The sequence below is a fragment of the Lithobates pipiens genome, unplaced genomic scaffold (genome assembly GCF_037356315.1).
Source record: "Lithobates pipiens isolate NorthernLeopardFrog02 unplaced genomic scaffold, aLitPip1_a1.2 Scaffold_13, whole genome shotgun sequence".
In the NCBI taxonomy this organism is placed as follows: Eukaryota; Metazoa; Chordata; class Amphibia; order Anura; family Ranidae; genus Lithobates; species Lithobates pipiens.
This window is the reverse complement of record NW_027507718.1, coordinates 476,762,021-476,780,762: the sequence shown is the minus strand read 5'-3', so window position 1 is coordinate 476,780,762 and position 18,742 is coordinate 476,762,021.

Genomic DNA, 18,742 nt, shown 5'->3' with positions numbered 1-18,742 from the left:
ATATATTGGGGACAGTGGAAGGAGGAGAGAATCAGAGAAGACAGGATCAAACAGCCTTTTTACACAATGCAGAGGATTAACCCCTTAGGTTCAACAGTGAGTATAACAAGCATGCTTTACTGCATATACAGACTGATTTTACTGTTGTGGGTTTAGTAACACTTTAATGCATTAAATGCATTAAGGGAATAGGGAAACACCTTGTGGCTTTAGAACCACTTTAAGCAGCCAGAGAGGTTCTTACACATGTTGTGGCCAAGTTTGGCAGACAGTATTACCTCTTCAATTCACCCATTGGAGCCAAGCACTTGGCTTATGGTTGTGGCATGGTATCCCCATGCAAAATCGCTGTTTGGCTTCCTTAATTGAGAATCGCTTTTTAGTTAGCACTGACGCCCATGTGAAAGAGACTTTATGCAATTGGTTGAAAGTTGAGTGAATTTTGAATGCAAACAATGATAAATAGACCCCTGAGTCTTTTCTCACACCTACTGTGCATGTAATAATGAGTATAATAGTGTGTGCTGATGCATATGTGCTTTTGCCCATTAGTATACAGTATATTTTTTAACATGCCCCATATTTATGTTCGGAGGAACTTTCAAACAGTATTCCCTAAAGTACAGTTACTAAAGATTTCAATGGGCCTGTTCAACATGTGTTATAGCTCAAATAATGCATCATGCTGAAACCTTTCATGGTACAATGATATAAACTGGATTCCTTGAACTGAAGCAGTGTTTCCTAGATAATGTTTCAGCATAAAATTATGTTTCCCTGTATATGGATAAAATCAGCATTTATTGAAATCCATTAAAAAAGCATCACAGTCGGTGTAAGAAAATACTACCAGATAACGCATTTTGACCTGAAGGTTGGATTAAAAGAAACCTCCATGAGAAAATGCATTATCTGAATATAGCGCAGTGTTTTCTTACAGCGGTTGTAATGTTTTTATTGGATTCCAATAAATACTGTTTTTATTTTTTGTGGAGGCGCTGATCATCTCTAGTTAAATTTTACTTCCCCTTGCATCGGAGCACGGCGATCCAGAACAAGCAAATTCAGGTTGATTTAACTTTTTTTTTGTTTTTTTGTTTTTTTGTCTCTCTCCATCTTTACTATGAAAAATCAAATACAGACAGATTATTATTATTCAATAATATAATTTTTGGTGCAGAGGCAGTTACAAGGTGAATTGTGATTGGTTGTTTATTTATGGTCGTGGCCCTAAGACCGAAACTGATATGGATCACAATAACACGTGATAAGACATACAACATAAATAGACCTGAGGTGTGCCTTGGAGGTCTGGTCGGAATGCCAAGAAAAGGGGGCAAAAGACTCAGATAGGTAATAATTCTTTATTGGTTCAGTGGTTTATTAACCACTTCAGCCCCGGACCATTTTGCTGGTCAAAGACCAGACCACTTTTTGCGATTCGGCACTGCCTTGCTTTAACTGACAATTGCGCGGTCGTGCAACGTGGCTCCCAAACAAAATTGGCGTCCTTTTTTTCCCACAAATAGAACTTTCTTTTGGTGGTATTTGATCACGCCTGCGGTTTTTATTTTTTGTGCTATAAACAAAAATAGAGCGACAATTTTGAAAAAAAAACGCATTATTTTTTACTTTTTGTTATAAGAAATATCTCCCAAAAATATATAAAAAAACATTTTTTTCCCTCAGTTTAGGCCGATACGTATTCTTCTACATATTTTTGGTAAAAAAAATTGTAATAAGCAATTATTGATTGGTTTGTGCAAAAGTTATAGCGTTTACAACATATACAAAAACATTTTTCACATATTTTTTGTGTATTTGCTTTTAGACAGGTTGATGCGGCATTTACCAAGCGTTTCTTAGTTTTTGCAGCAAATACCACAATTGGATAACACAAGTGAATCGACCATTTTCATATCGCATGAGATATTTGGGTCAAATGTCTCACGTGACCCAAATATCTCTTGTGATATCCTTTTATGAATTAACCCCAATGTGCCATTTAGACCCCAAAATATGATATATTTTCTGAAAGCAGAGAACCCGTGGAATAGAATGATGGATGTTGAACATTTTTTATGTTATACAGTTGTTAATATTATTTTACAGGAGTTTTACAGCCCCAACCATTTGCACAGTACTTTACATTCGGCAGACAGTACAGTTGCACTACAATTCAATACAAGAAGAATAAGAAGGCCCTGCTTGTGAGAGCTAACAATCTTAAAGGAGGGGCAAATGATACAAAAGGCAATAATTGTAAGGGATAAGCTGAAGGAGAAAATTATTATTTTGTTTTTTTTTCAGACTTCCCTAAAGAGATGTGTTTTCAGGGATAGCCTTAAAGGTGGACAGAGACTCTGGGGAAGCTACTGTATGTAGAAAAGCATGGAAGGAGGGAAACAACTTGCACAACTGTTTTTGGAAACATACATTTTTAGTAAAATTATACTAAAAGTTATTTTATTGCACACAAACACAATTTAATTCAGATTTTTGTAAAAAATGTAAAAGACAACACTGTGTTGAGTTGACTTTGTCAAAAACAAAATATGTCAAGCCTTAAAGTTGATCGCATCAATGTGTGGGTGGGTCCAGTGTGATGCAGCAGCTGAAAAAACTCCAGTTGCAGGAAATGGAACTGTATTGAAATCAAAGTTCAGCAATACACAACAAGCCTGGTGGGAATGCAACCCGACCGGAAGCACTCATAGCTCGTAACAGTGATGAGTAATAGCAGAAGGTCCGTACGGTTCCAAACCTAAGTGAGGAGGCTTCCTGCACTTTCCCTACTTAGCTGGAACCTCTCCCCGCTAAGCACTGTCCATGACAGATGGATATCCTGTTCCTGTGTCCTGGTCCTGTCTTGAATAGACTCTGCCTGACCCAAGATGGCCTCAAAATTCACATGGGGCCAGCATACAATGGGATTTTGCCTCTCTGTAACCAAGGAAACCATAGAAGAACCAGGTTCCTCTTGCCTTCCTCCTCCATCTGCATTGCCGCTGGGGATGAGTGCCACCTACAGTGGATAAAATAGAATGCTCCTGCCTACACTTTGATAATGAAAATGCTGAAATAGGCAATGCTTTAAAATCATTAACATCCCATCAGTTTAGAGTTAACCATAAAAAACGGGCCGGAATTATTCCTATCTCTCTCTCTGTTGTGTGCAGTAATACCCAATATGTATGAAGCAATTGTTGTGCATATACGTGTCGAAACAAGGGTGTTGGTCTCTAAAATATTTATGCAACTTATGCATAGCACAGAAAAACAGTTCACAGAGTAGCAATGGACCCAGCACAAATAAGAAGTTTATGGATAGCTATATGGCTTAGCAAGGGGGGATGATCCTCTGGGTGGTAAGTGTAAGGGTTACCACCCCATGGAGTGGAAATATGGTAAAGCAAAGGGAAACAATCCACCAGGCAACAATGAAGCACAGCCAAGAGGGAATGATCCTCAGGGTGGTAATATGGCACAGCAAGGGGAAACATTCCTCAAAGCAGTATAATAACACAGCAAGGGTTAAAACTAACTCCTAAATCTTCTTTGTCTCGTGATTGTGGGGACATTCGCTGGCCAAAAAAATAATATCAACAAATGACCTCAGGGAGGTAATGGGCACAGCAATGGTTAACAGCCCATGCCTCAGTACAACAAAGGGAAACAATGATCCTCAGGGGTGGTAATATGGCACAGCAATTTGAAATGATCCTCAAGACAGTAGAATGATTCAGCAAGAGTTAAAAATAATTCCTAAGTCTCCCTTGACTCCTGGCTGTGGGAACATCTAATGGCAAAAAATGGAATAACAACAAATTACCTCTGTGACCTATCCAAGAGTGCCAAATTTTCAGCCCTGAGGCGGCAACACCATGGCGTTAAAGAATAATTTAACTTATGTATAGTGATCCATTAGGTTACCACAATCCCCTCAGCACCCCCTAATGTCTTATATTGATCTGTCTTGCCAAATTCATGACCTACTTCCTAATAAGGTTTATAATGTTTATCATGGGTTGGCCTTTGTACAGTAACGAGTGCATTGAAGAAAGAAGAAGCTATCCATTAGAACTGCAGTGGTGGGTTTGGCAGGAGAGTGGACAGGCGGGTATAATCCTCTGTGGAGTGCAGTTTAGGGTGGGGTGGGTGACTTAAAGGATAACCATATTAAGGTATTGCTATTCTTTAACCAATACCACCTGTGCTAAATAACATGTACTTTCAAAAAATGTATTCATTGAACTATTTAGTTTAGTGCATTATATTTTCTTTCTCTATAAGAGTCCCTTATAGTCTACAGCTCTATTGCTAGCTTTAGTTCTCTCTTTGTCATGGCAGCTATCCCCAAGAGACAGTCTCAGGACCTCACGTGAACTTATACACTCCAAGATGTTAATCTGAATTCTGAAGTGTGTTAGAGTAAATAGCATCGTAGTGAGAAAGTAAAGATCTTTTTTTTTTTCCTGTACATTTAATTTTCTCTGCTTCTCCGTGTAAACACTGATGACATTTTTTTCTCTCCAATCAATGGCCTGACATGAACATAGAGAAGCCTATTCTTGTAGGATCTTTTATTAAGCCATTCTTCCACCTCTGAGCTGCTTTAAATTTGTGTGGCAAATACATAATCATGTGCCAAATACCAGATTAGCTGTAGCCTGTCAGTAAAAAAGAATTGAAGGGAGGGGACGGCGGAATGTGTAAAGAAATATTTGGGATTAATGAAAAGCCGCCAAGGTTCTCCATGAGAGTCTTGAAAACTATACTATTTTCTCCTGAGGTGAAATCCCTTCATTCTCTCCTTGGATGTGCTTGGCCAATACGCAGCACTTGAGTGCTTAACATGCTGGGAGACTCGGAGTCTGAAGCTTCAGAGAGTGAAGTGCTTCTGGGAATTTGGTAATGAGAAGTGAAGTGTCCGTCCTGCTTGTCTGTATTGTGACAAATTTTCTGCTTTATTTTTCAGCATCTGGCTTCTTTTGACCATTTTGTTTAGAAAAAGAATTGCAGGGCTATCTTTATAGGCAAGTACGTCCTTTCTTCATTGTCAAAGACATGTATATTGTACGGCTCTAATTGGGATTGAATGGGGAAAACAATGTAGATCTCAACAACTGTACAGGGTCATTTCATACAGAGCCCTTGTTTCAGCTTTCAGTAGAGGCTAGCTAGTTGGATTCTTCTGTCGTTGAAGGACTTGAGGCAATGAGAGCTTTGTACCTGAGTTCTCATGCCACCATCTGCTCAGTCAAGTTGAGGGCATTAGAAGAGTGCTGGCATGTGCTCCAAGGTGCTGCCATATTAACTGCCTGGTACATACAAGGTTTGAGGAAGTATTCTGCATGACTATTCCTACCCAAATCAGACTCTACTCTCTAATTATTATATAAAAATAATAAGAAAAACAGGTAAAACACACAGTTGAACACAGAAAGAAGAAACAACATATTTTATAAGCTAGCCCCTCTCTTTCGATGAAGGTGATGTCCCTGAACCTTCTCTGGGATACTGGAACTGTTGCGGATCCAAAGTTCCACAAGAACGCACTACTGTACAATACAGAAGGGCTTTCTTGTGGGATTTTTGAACCTCAGCTTTCGCCAGGATCCCAGGAGAGGGCCCAGATCCAGTGATGTTCCTGGTACCTGTAGGAAGGGGCTGGAAGCCAAGGTGTAAAATCAGTAGATGATGAAAGTCCACAGAGCTTTGCCTAACCTAAAAGTAAATCCCTTTACAAAGTGAACAGACTATTTTTTTTCAAATTCTTTATAGAAACTGTATCACTATTCCAGAAAACAAATGACAAATCACGTCCATTACAATTCAAACATTACATTGTAAGGTATTCATAAGGCCTACATATCGTACCCCTAAATACACTTCTATTCTTTAGTACAATCAGCATGCAGGGCATTATTTTGGACTCATACTGCATGTTTCCAGTACATCTCTTTCCACCAACTTCTAGACAAATGTCCTACTCACCAGACAAAATTGACATCCATGACAGGTAGTCAAAAACAGCAAGACAAACGGATGTCCAAAGAAATGGCAGCTCAGAGTTAGGCACAATCACCGAATGGATGGCATCAAAAAGACAAGAACAGAAGCTCCTCATAGTGCAGTACCATTTAGAAAATGTATTAACACCCTGGAAAAATATCATATTTTATTTTTTAATTCATCATAAGTCACTCTAACCATATTGAGATGTTGATGGAAGTATTGGTTCAATGCTATAATACAGGGATCATCAACCCCTGGGCTGCAGCCCACTAACCGGGCCATGGCCCGCATCACCGCTGTTCCGCCTCACAGCGGGGCCACTACATAGCTGTAGGTGAAGCTAGGGAGCAGAGAGATGAGATCATCTCTCACCGCCCGCCCCCCCACCACTGCTCTTCTGCTCACATAGCGTGGCAGAACACCACTACACTGCTGGATGTGAGCCAGGGGAGCAAAGAGATGAGATCATCTCTCACCACCCACCCCCCCATCACCACTGTTCTCCCTCACTAGCCACTACCCCAGGCGAGCCTCTGAACTAATGCACATGCCTGTGCTCCCACCACTGCAGTGACAATCTTCATGTGGTGGCAGGTGAAAATCCACATCTGGTGGAAGGCAACATGGCAAATGACAAGCTGCTGCTGATGGCAGGTGACGTCGCAAGTGACAAACTGCACCGGGTGGAAGGCGATATGGCAAGGGACAAAGCGCATCTGGTGGCAGGCGACAGGGCAAGGGACAAAATACATCTGGTGGCAGGCAATGTGGCAAGTGATAATCCATATCTGGTGGCAAGCGACATGGCAAATAACAAGCTGCATCTGATGGCAGGCGACGTGGCAAGTGATAAACTGCATCTGGAGGCAGACGACGTGGCAAGTGACAAACTGCATCTGGAGGCAGACGATGTGACAAGTGACAATCCACATCTAGTGGCATGCGACGTGGCAAGGGACATAACGCATCTGATGACAGACCACATAGCAGGGGACAAAACACATCTGGTGGCAGGCGACATGGCAAGTGATAAGCTGCATCTGGAGGCAGATGACATGGCAAGTGACAATCCGCATCTAGTGACAGGCGACGTGGCAAGGGACAAAACGCATCTGGTGACAGGCCATGTAGCAGGGGACAAAACGCAATCTGATGGCAGGCAACGTGGCAAGTGACAAACTGCATCTGGAGGCAGATGACGTGGCAAGTGACAATCCGCATCTAGTGACAGGCGATGTGCCAAGGGACAAAACGCATCTGATGACAGGCCACGTAGCAGGGGACAAAAAGCATCTGGTGGCAGGCAATGTGGCAAGTGATAAGCTGCATCTGAAGGCAGGTGACATGGTGAGTGACAATCCGCATCTGGTGGTAGGTGACGTGGCAAGTGACAATCCGAATCTGGTGGCAGGCGACATGGCAAGGGACAAAACGCATCTGGTGGCAGGTGACGTGGCAAAGGAGAAAATGCATCTGGTGGCAGGCGATGTGGTAAGGGACAAAACGCATCTGGTGGCAGGCGACGTGGCAAGTAACAAGCTGTATCTGAAGGCAGGTGATGTGGCAAGTGATAATCCGCATCTGATGGCACATTCTGCATTATGGTGAGTTGAACTATTTAATTTTATATTACAATGTACACTAACACCAGCCATTGCCCCAATAAATTGCCTGCGAAAAGCCACGTACACCCTCCCGGGCCTTGGCACAATTTTCTTTCACAACTCTGGTCCCCGATGCCAAAAAGTTGGGGACTGCTGCTATAGTAAACATTGTAGATGTAGAATATTTTTTAGCTTGCAGTAACTCTTCATCGTCGTCTCTCACAAATTTTTTTAAGGAGCCTAACCAAAAACAATTTTGCAATATTTTTAGATTTTGACATTTATATATTTTAATATTTATATTTTGACATTTTTGTCTTGAAGACAAATAGTGGTGAAAAAAGCTGTTAGCGCTCACACAGAGCACCTTGAATTGTTGGGATTTGGTTTTACTTCTAGGTATCACTGATGCCGCATACACACGATCGCTTATAAAGTGGAGACGTACAACACGGGACTAGAAAAAGGAAGTTCAATAGCCAGTAGCCAATTGCTTCCGTCTCGTAGTTGAATCTGAGCATGCGTGATTTTTGGCGTGTCGGAATTGCATACACACGATTGGAATTTCCGATAGAAAGTTTTTTCTGTCTGGAAAATTGAGAACATGCTATCAATTTTTGGCTGGCAGAAATTCGGACAGCTAAATTCCAATGAAGCATACACACGGTCGCATTTTCTGAGGAAAAGCTCTCATCTGTCTTTTTCTGGTCGGAATTCCGATCGTGTGTAAGCGGCATAGCAGACATCGGTATGAAGCTTGCTGTTGGCTGACGTCACAGAGTCCGTCCAGGCTGGGGAAAGATTGCGATAAGTTGGGATCCACCCACATGCCTGGACCAGCACCCGGCTCAGCCTCTTACAGAGCCGCTGAGAGCCTGACCCAGCGGCACCCACCACCTCCATGGCCCAGTGCTCCAGTAAGCAGGAAGTGGGCAGAGCAGAGAGCAATGACTGATAGTCACCAGTTCTCTGCTCAGGGAGCCCAAAGAACAGGACAATCTTTGATCGCTCGGTTCTCAGTGTTAGCTTTATCCACTTAGTTAAGTATGATTCTGCCAAAATTTTTTCTCATACTTTTCTTTTACAGTGATTGTAAAACCACCCATTCAGTTTAAAATAGAAATGAAAGGCAAAAATTTGTATATAGATATAAAAAACATTATAAATACCCTTTTTCCCCCTTCTGTATGTAGTGGTGTAGTTGCCACTAGTAACAAACATCCACCATATCACCCCGGTGCCAGACTCCCATATATCACTTGCAGGGACAATGTACAGTCATTTGCTGGTTTTGTTTTGTTTATTGGGGGTACAACTTGGTTGGGGAAAGGGGTATATGGGATGCCTGTAGAATAGTTCCTTTGCCATCATATTTGTAGGTTTTACTGATTAGCACATAGTTTGAGCCTGAAGGAATTATGTGCATGATTAACAGCTACAGTCCTTTTCCCTGCATCACCATGCAGATTATTGCTCCTCCTCTGCGTAACTCCTGCAGACTATTGCTTCCAGAATTTCCTCACCCATGACCGTGTAATGATGAGGACATCACTCTTGAACATGTAAGGGTGATGTTCCCAGAATATTCTCTCTTCCTGCATAAACCTATACTGTAGTTATTAGTGTAATGTCACATCTTCTTTAAGCAAAGGGAACCACTCTGAATAGTTCCTCATGCAGACTCTGGTTGCTCGCTGCTACTAGGCCAGAGGCCTGCAGTACCTCTCCCCGGAGGCCTAGTAGTTTAAAAGCACATTAAGAGTGATGGACTACTGTTTCCAGCTAGCCCTGCTTGCAATCCTATGCCCTCAGGCCATATCGATTTGACACAACTCCCCACAGTCTTTCCTCTGATCCAGGATTTCTTATCATTGACCGTGTAATGACGAGGACTTCGCTACTGACCATGTAGAAGTGAAGTTCACTCACAGACTTCCTGGCACATCCAGCCCTCCACTGTGGTACACTCACCAACCTTTCTCTCCCCCGAGTCCTTGATGGAGAACTTAACCGGACCATAGGTTCTGACAGCTTTACTTGCCCCTCTGCTCCATAAGTTCCTTATCAATGACCGTGTAGTGATGAGGACATTGCCAATGGTCGTGTAAAGGCAAACTTCCTGTACAGTTCTCCCTGGGCCTCCTTCTGCAATCAGTGTACCTCCCTAGAGGGGGTGCCCTTTTGCTGCTGTCTAGTACTCCATTCTCCACTTCACCTGCCCGACAACTTCTCCCAATGGCATGGTACCTCAGCTTATATAGAAGGCCTGCCCCCTGCCAATACCAGTTGGGGATTGGTCAGGGCTCCCACATGAGCTGCCTGCCACTCCAGTTCCAGGCCCTGCCAGAACATTCTCCCTGGAAGCAGGGGAGGAGCCTCAGAACTAGAGCACAGGTGGTCACACCAACTGCTATTCTAACCACTCCTTGCCTCTGCGCTGACAGACCAACTAATAAGAAAAAATCCTATACTAGCACCTATCTATTGGTAGAGGGTGCTACATATATAAGTGATCACATTTCCTCTGTTCTCAGCTGCATAGGAGCGGGGGGTAGGGGAGCTGGGGAGAGAAACAGCAACACACGAAAGCCTGTGCGGGGGGGGGGGGGTTTGGGGTGTCAGAACCAATTATTGGAGGAGAGCAGGCTGAGTTCCCAGCACAGCTAGAGAACTGACCACAATGTGTTCTCCTTGCTTAGTGCAGTCAGTTTTTAATAGAAAAACAAAAGTACTGGCAGGAACACCAGGGATTTCATACAAAGGAAGCAAAGAGAGCAGGATACATTTTTATACAAGTACATGGTACAGCAGGTACATATCAGGAATATGAAATGTTGGGGTAACATATCTTTAATTCATGTTTAATAGGTTTGAACAGCTAAATTAACAACTTTAAAGCCCAAGTAAAGGCATTGTACTAACCGCCTACAGTCACATAGTCTTTCCTCCACTTTTATTTTATGGCAGTTGTGAAGGTTGTCTAAATATGACAATGAGAAATGGAGTCAGATCCAGTGTTCTCTGTAATTGGCTCTGAGTAACAATTTTGTACAATTCAAATCTGTGTGAGGACCCCCTATTATGAGGGATGTGCCCATTATTCAGCTCTGCCAGCATAGAGCACTGCAGAGATGTACATATTTTAACCACTTAAAGACCAGCCGCAGCAGTGGTACTGCGGCAGGTTGGCTCTCCTGAGCGAATCGCTGTCATTGTACCTTGGCTGCTTTAAGAACACTAGGGGAAGCACGCAACCGTGGCACAATGCCAGAGCCGATGCCTGTGGTCAGCGGCCACGATGTCCGCTGGCCATCCGTGATCACTCCTGAGAGACACAGAATGGGGATTTGTCAATGTAAACAGACAGATCCTCGTTCTGTCAGGGGAGGATAGACAGATTTGCTGTTCCTAGTGATCAGGAACAGTGATCTCTCTCCTCCTCCAGTCACTACACCACCTCCACATTTACAAACACCTCCCTAGGGAACATTTAACTCCTTGATCGCCCCTAGTGTTAACCCCTTCCCTGCCAGTGACATTTATATAGTAATCAGTGGCTACTTTTATCGCTGATCTCTGTAAATATGTCACTGTTCCCAAGTGTCAAAAGTGTCTGATCTGTCCACCGAATGCCGGAGTCCCTCTAAAAATCACTGATCACCGCCACTACTAGTAAAAAAAAAAAAATAATAATAAAAAATTCCATAAATCTATCCCCTATTTTGATGCTATAACTTTCGGGCAAACCAATATACGATTATCACGATTTTTTTTACCAAAAATATGTAGAAGAATACATATCGGCCTAAACAAATGAAGACAATTTTTTGGGATATTTATTATAGCAAAAAGTAAAAAAATATAGGTTTTTTAAAAAAAATTGTCGCTATTTATTTGTTTATAGCACAAAAAAACCTAAAAAAAATGCAGAGGTGATTAAATACCACCAAAGGAAAGCTCTATTTGTGGGAAAAAAAAGACATACATTTTGTTTGGGTACAACGTCGCACGACCGCGCAATTGTCAGTTAAATCGATGCAGTGCTGTATCGCAAAAGTAGCGGTTTGATTATGTCCGATTTTTTCGTCTCAAAGCGGTACATTGTTTTGCGTAGAAATTTGGCCTTTTATAGTGTAGGCCTGCAATTCTTAGTAATAACACACTCAAATGTGTCCAAACAAGAGTCTAGTAGACATCCCGGGTATGATAAAGTTTGAGACACAAAATAAAATTATAAATGATAATTTAATAAATAACGATAAATAATTATAAAAAATAATAATATAATAATAATACAATTAATTTTCCCATGATTCACTATGGTTAAATTCTGCAAGTGATTCTAATTTATTATTGTTATTTTCTAGCTGGTCTAAAACCACTTTTGATGTAAATGGACACTTTTTGGTTGCCATGGACAATCTCAAGTTTCCAAGCAGAAAGAACAGTATATATATTATAAAACTGCATGCAGGGCACTGGACAAAGCACTAGGGACAAAAGGGATGTGAAATGATTTGATTTTGTGTTATGTTTTTTGTACTTTTTGAATTGGCCGCAGGACTCCGCCCCCATGCAACGCTCACAGGCAACGGAGCCTGGCACACAGAGCATTGGGCAGATTATCCAGCGGGGGACAGATCATGGGGACATCACAGGATACTGGGGACAAGGTAAGTAACCTGCACCAGGATTCTGCAATGCAATCCCGAGTGTGGCTCGGGGTTACCGCTAATGGTACTGAAATTTAAACCCGAGCCACTCTTGGGAAAACCGCCAGGAGGGTTAAGGGGGCAAATCCTCCCAGTCCTTAAGTGGTTAAAGCATCTATAAGAACAATCAATTACAAAAATAATATACTTGATTATAAGGAAATCAATATAAGTGAGACTTCAATTGGTCTTTGTTTGGCAATAGCCTCAATTTACAAAGAGCCCTAGCAGAAACTTACAATTGATTTTTTCTGGCCTTTTTATACACTGTATAATGTTTGGGCCACAAAATAAGGACTTTCCCCCATGGCACAGTCACCCAAACCTTACCCCCCATTTCTTTCTTTAAAGTGTAACAACGGGTAAAATAAAAAATTACAAAAATTATAAAATCTTTCACTAGCATTAATAAAGATGTATTGTTTTTCTAAGCCCACCTTTCCTTATATACAATGTTTTTACTTGTTAACCACTTCCCGACCGCCTCACACAGATATACTGCGGCAGAAGGGCACGTACAGGCAGAATCACATACCTGTACTTCGCCCTTTAAGAGGCGGCTTGCAGGCGCGTGCAGGCGCCCCGCAGGGAGCTCAGTGAGCTTGATCGCGGGTCCCGCGGACTCTATGTCTGCAGGGATGCCCATGATCGTCTCACGGAGAGGAAGAATGGGGGAAATGCTAATGTAAACAAACATTTCCCCTTTCTGCCTAATGACACTGTCACTGATCACAGTTCCCTGTAATCGGAAGCAGTGATCAGTGTCATGTCACACACAGCCCCTTCCCTCCACAGTTAGAATCACTCCCTAGGACACACTTATCCCATAGAGCGCCACCTAGTGGTTAACACCTTCACTGCCAGTCACATTTACACAGTAATCAATGCATTTTTAATTCCACTGATCGCTGTATAACTGTGAATGGTCCCAAAATCCAACATAATGTCGCAGTCCCGATAAAAATCGCTGATCACCACCATTACTAGTAAAGAAAATAATTACTAATAAAAGTGCTATAAAACTATCCCCTATTTTGTAGACGCTATAACTTTTGTGCAAACCCAATCAATAAATGCTTATTGTAATTTGTTTTACCAAAAAATGCATGTAAACCAATCCAGTAAAGAAAATAGAACTGCAAACTAAGTAAGTGCAAGTATAGGTTCACCTGCAACACATTGGGGTTTATTTATGAAAGGCAAATCCACTTTGCACTGCAAGTGCACTTGGAAGTGCAGTCACTCTAAATCTAAGGGGCAGATCTGAAATGAGGGGAAGCTCTGCTGATTTTATCATGCAATCATCTACAAGCTAAAATGCTGTTTTTTATTTTCCTTGCATGTCCCCCTCAGATCTACAGCGACTTCAATTCCAAGTGCACTTTCAGTGCAAAGTGGATTTTCCTTTAGTAAATAACCCCCTGTGTACTTTGCAAAGTCCACTTGCACTCTGCAAGTGCAGTTGCTCCTGAGCATAGTAAATGAGCAGAAACTCTGCTGATTTCCATCATCCAATCATGTGCAAGCAAAAATTCAGTTTTTTTATTTTATTTTCCTTTGCACGTGAATGGGTACTCTTTGCAAAGTGAAGCCTTACCTCCTTTACTAAGCTTTGGAGCAACTGCACTTGTAGAGGGCAACTGCACTTTGCAAAGTTCATAGTCTATTTGCCATTAATAAATCACCCCCATAGTCTTATCACTACTTCTGGCCCTCTCTATTACAATTGCACTTTGTAATACAGATGCCCGATGCAGACACACCTTCAGCTTTCTCTACACTACTACTACATTTCTCTCCCATCCTGTCTTGGAATGAGATGGTGGACGCTGTCTCAAAAGACTCAGACATTTTGGTCTCAGTTGTCTATATGGAAGATGCTGGCACTGGCATTGCCTTGCATTGTAGGCGCATGGGTGCCCCCACCGACACCTCTGCCGCCCTCCCTATTCATGTGCCAGGCCCCTTTCAGGATGCCGGAAACATGAAATACTATGGCGTGGCTAGGTGAAGGGTGTGTATTTTAAAGCACGTGATTAGAGCCAGAGGCTCTAATAGACTTCAAAATAGGGTGGGCTCAGGGGGCAGAGCACTGCATCCCGATCGCAGCTTGTTGTGTGGTATAGCAAATGAAGTGGCAGCTGAGCCTGGCTGACTTTGATGGGCATAAGTGGCTGCATTTGATGGGCACAAGTGGCTGCATTTGATGGGCACAAGAGGCTGCATATGATGGGCACAAGTGGCTGCATTTGATGGGCACAAGTGGCTGCATTTGATTGGCACAAATGTCTGCATTTGATTGGCACAAATGGCTGTATATGATGGGCACAAGTGGCTGCATTTGATTGGCACAAGTGTATGCTTTTGATGGGCACAAGTGGCTGCATATGATGGGTACACGTGGCTGCATTTGATGGGGCACAGTGACTGCATATGATAGGCACAGTGGTTGCATATGATGGGCACAGTGGCTGCATATGAAGAGCACAAGTGGCTACATATGATGGGCACAAGTGGCTGCATATGATGGGCACAGTGGCTGCATATGATGGGCACAAGTTGATGTTTTTGATGGGCACAATGCCTGAAATTGGTGTGCACAGTGGCTGCATTTGATGGCCACAATGGCTGCATTTGATGGGCACAGTGAGGCTGCAATTGATGGTGGAATTCAGTATTTTTCAGTTTGATTGCACCCACCAAAAATTTTGAGCAGTGATTTAGACAACACGATGGCACTGGGTGATGACGATGGCACTGGGAAGACCAGGGATTTTAAATAAGGCTTGGTTACATAGTTAGTAAGGTTGAATAAAGACACCAGTCTATCCTGAGTGAGTGTCTACAATTGTCCCTATCCCTGTACATTGCACACTCACATCAGTCCCTACCCTCAAGGAGCCCACAATCCAAGGTCCCCATTCATATACTAGGGCCAATTTTGGACAGAAGCCAATTTACCTACCAGTGTGTCTTTGGAGTGTGGGAGGAAACGGGAGTACCCGAAGGAAACCCACGCAGGCACAGGGAGAACATGCAAACTCCAGGCAGGTAGAGTCGTGGTTTATGTCTACAGATGTGACCAAGCTTGGGTGAGTTTCTGCCTGTTTTTCACGTGTTCCCACATGTCATGTGAATGGCAGCCCAGCAATAAATTTGGATTTCACTTGAGAACATGCAAAATCGGCCTGTGCTGCGGGGTCGTACTCTGGGTACATACTCTACAAAACTTATTTTTGGTTAATTTATTGATGTTCTGTGTAATTCTTTTTCTTACCTGATCCCCCTGCGTAGGTGACCTGTTAATCTGCATTTGTGCATCTTTCAATAAAAATGATTGTACCAGAAAATGGCAAATTTGCAGATACATGGGGGTGCCATGAACAATTAATGGCACTGTCACATGTCTGCTAAACGGAAGTGTTTTTCTGCCCTTTCGGGAAAGCATGCGACTTTGCACGTGCTCCTTAGACAGAAAGATCTCTATCTAGCCTAGGTATGCACATGCAGTCTGTAATCTATAGCATGGGTGTGATGAGGAAGGCAAGGTATAGGGTAATTTTTGGTAACTCTCAGTAAAAAAGTGACACATTACTACAAATTACTACAGCCACTGTATCTCTCTATAGGGATTTCTTACAAAAGAAAAACTGTGCTTGTGCAAAAAAATCATACATATGAAATTAAAACATTACAGTGTAAATATCCAGCAGCACCACTAAAGTGAGATAATCACAACGCATAGCATATATAAAAAGACAGTGTTGCGCTAAACATACATTTTGCTCATAAAGTGTTACAAAAGGTCCAATTGTGAAAAAACTCAAAAAATACAAATCTGTGAAATTGCAGATGAGTCTAGAAGACCCTCCACCTCGTGCAGATACCACCACCACAAGCAATATAGACTCTTACCAGAGAGCCTGGACCCTTTATTACAGAGGGTCAAACAGACTTGATGTACAGGCATACCCCACTTATAAGTACACAATGGGGTTTATTTACTAAAGCTGGAAAGTTCAAAATCACACTCACTTCTGCATAGAAACCAATTTGCTGCCAGGTTTTATTACCAAAGCTTAATTGAACAAGCTGGGGTTAGAAGCTCATTGGTTTCTATGCAGAAGTGAGCTTTAGTAAATAAATCCCATTGTGTACTTAAAAGTGGGGTATGCCTATAATAGTCTTTGCAGGGGTCATCAGCTAAAGATGTGTACTCAGATCAAATTAAGAACTTTAATTGGATAATTAAATCAAGCTCCATTCACCCCACAATCAGATTTAACCATGCAAATGAAGACGCCAGATAGTGTGAAATCCCAAAGGACTCATTTAAAAAAAAGTATTGCACTTAAATTTGTTCAGATAAAAACCAACATTGTATACAACATAGGCGGCCGACATGAAAACATCCAGATACTGTAAACAGGTTTCGTCGCTAAGAGAACTTCTTCAGGGAAATGAGCGTCATTTCCTCGTATCGCAATATATAGGAAACAGGCAATTCAAGACTCTTTTTCATTCCTGCAGCCACAGGAGAGAAGAGTTGTATCACATCCAAACCTCACTCTCATGACGACAGAAACTGATCATATTACGTTCCATATATGGAAAAAGAGATTTAACTTTGTATAGCATTTATGTTTAGCGCAACACTGTTTTTTGTATATACGGTATCTCTCTAGCTTGTGTATGTGAGCAAAATCCACCCCAAATATAAAGTGGCAGTTCTTGCCCTTGGTTTGGTGTCACCGTGTAATCACTCTAGGAGCAAGTAGGAGCTGTAGAGTCTGGCTGGGAAAATAAAAGTTTACATAAAATTACTGAAACTCGGCTGCCCACTTTAGTGTCTATGGCACGCTACATTTAACATTCTGTCCATGCCCCCGTCCTGAAAAGCCGTTGTGCATCTGTCATCCTGTCCACATTAAGCCATGTTCCTCGGTTCCTATGAGAAGGCTATAATATCTCCATTCAGCTAGAAGAATTGTTTTCTTTCTGACGTGGCCTCAAGCTCATTGTCAGAGTTGGTGTCATGGGAAACACAAGTCCGGCAAAGAGAGATCTTAATTCTGAGCTGAAAGGAGAAGGCAGAGCAATTGGAAGACAGCACAACATAAAAATATTAGGCCATGCTAGTTTTTTTCCTTTCCGCAGTGGCTGTGCTACTACAGTTGGACGGGAAGTGTTAGCATGGTCTAACCCACATGCAGCAATGCAGTAACTGAGTAGCTATATGATGTGGACAGCAGCCCCCTTATCACCTGACTAATCAGATGATTAAGGCCATATTATTTTGCAATATTTGATCTAGTGACAGGCATATCTTTAAAGGGTAACTCCACTTTCATGGGAAAAAATATAGCAAATAAAAAAAAATAATAAAGCATATACAATTGCTGCACAAGCCATGTTTTACATTGAATGGTAATAAAAGTTACCTTTCCTTTTCAATCTACAGCCGCTGTTATTTTCTGAAAATTCAATGCAATATGGTATCCTAGTAGCGTTCCGTATGCAGTTGCTGTACAGAACTTCCCAAGAAATATAATTTCCTGTTTGTGTAAATGGCTCACCGATTTTCCCAGAAGTCTGCATTCGATTTGTTCGATTTTAGGCATCCACAGCAACAAAAGTTTCATTTCTGATGAGAAACTCCTGAAGGGTTAACTACTTCTAAATGTATGCAGACCCTGCAACTTTCACCTCTTCCCGCCCAAGGTACGTCATATGACTTTGTGCGGGTATATATGAATGATGCCTGCAGCAAATAATTACATACAGCAATGTAATCTGAAAGATTACATTATACTGTGTGTTTTACTTTTTGAATTTGGCGCTGTTCTCTGTCCCCGTGCGTCAAAACGCTCACAGGGAACGGAGCCCGGCGATGTGATAGATCAAGCGAGACACGGCTCGCTCGTACAGCGCGGGGACATCGCTGGATCCAGGGGACAAGGTAAGTAAACCTCCTCCTGCATACAGCGATGCGGTCCTGAGTCTGGCTCGGGGTTACCGCTTTTGGTATAAAATCTCCACCCCGAGCCAGACTCGGGAATAAAATTATAGATTGATCATTTCTTTGTCAGTGGGCAAATGTGCAAAATCAACAAGGAATCAAATACTTTTTTACCCTCACTGTACATGTCCCAGAGATCCCTCTTGAAGATTTCCCTTTTCAGATGGGTCCTTGTTTTATGGCTCCTGTACTGCTTCATAAAAGCGAATAAACTTTACAGTAATGGTCATACTCAAAGGACGCCTAATAATATATACATGTGGGCAAGATATATACAGTCTTGTAGTAAAGGAAATATTGGCACAGCATGGTAGACACTCACCCCCTCCTCCTGGATTCCCACACACAAAAACAACTCGTTCTGATAGCAGCCATTTATTTAATGTATG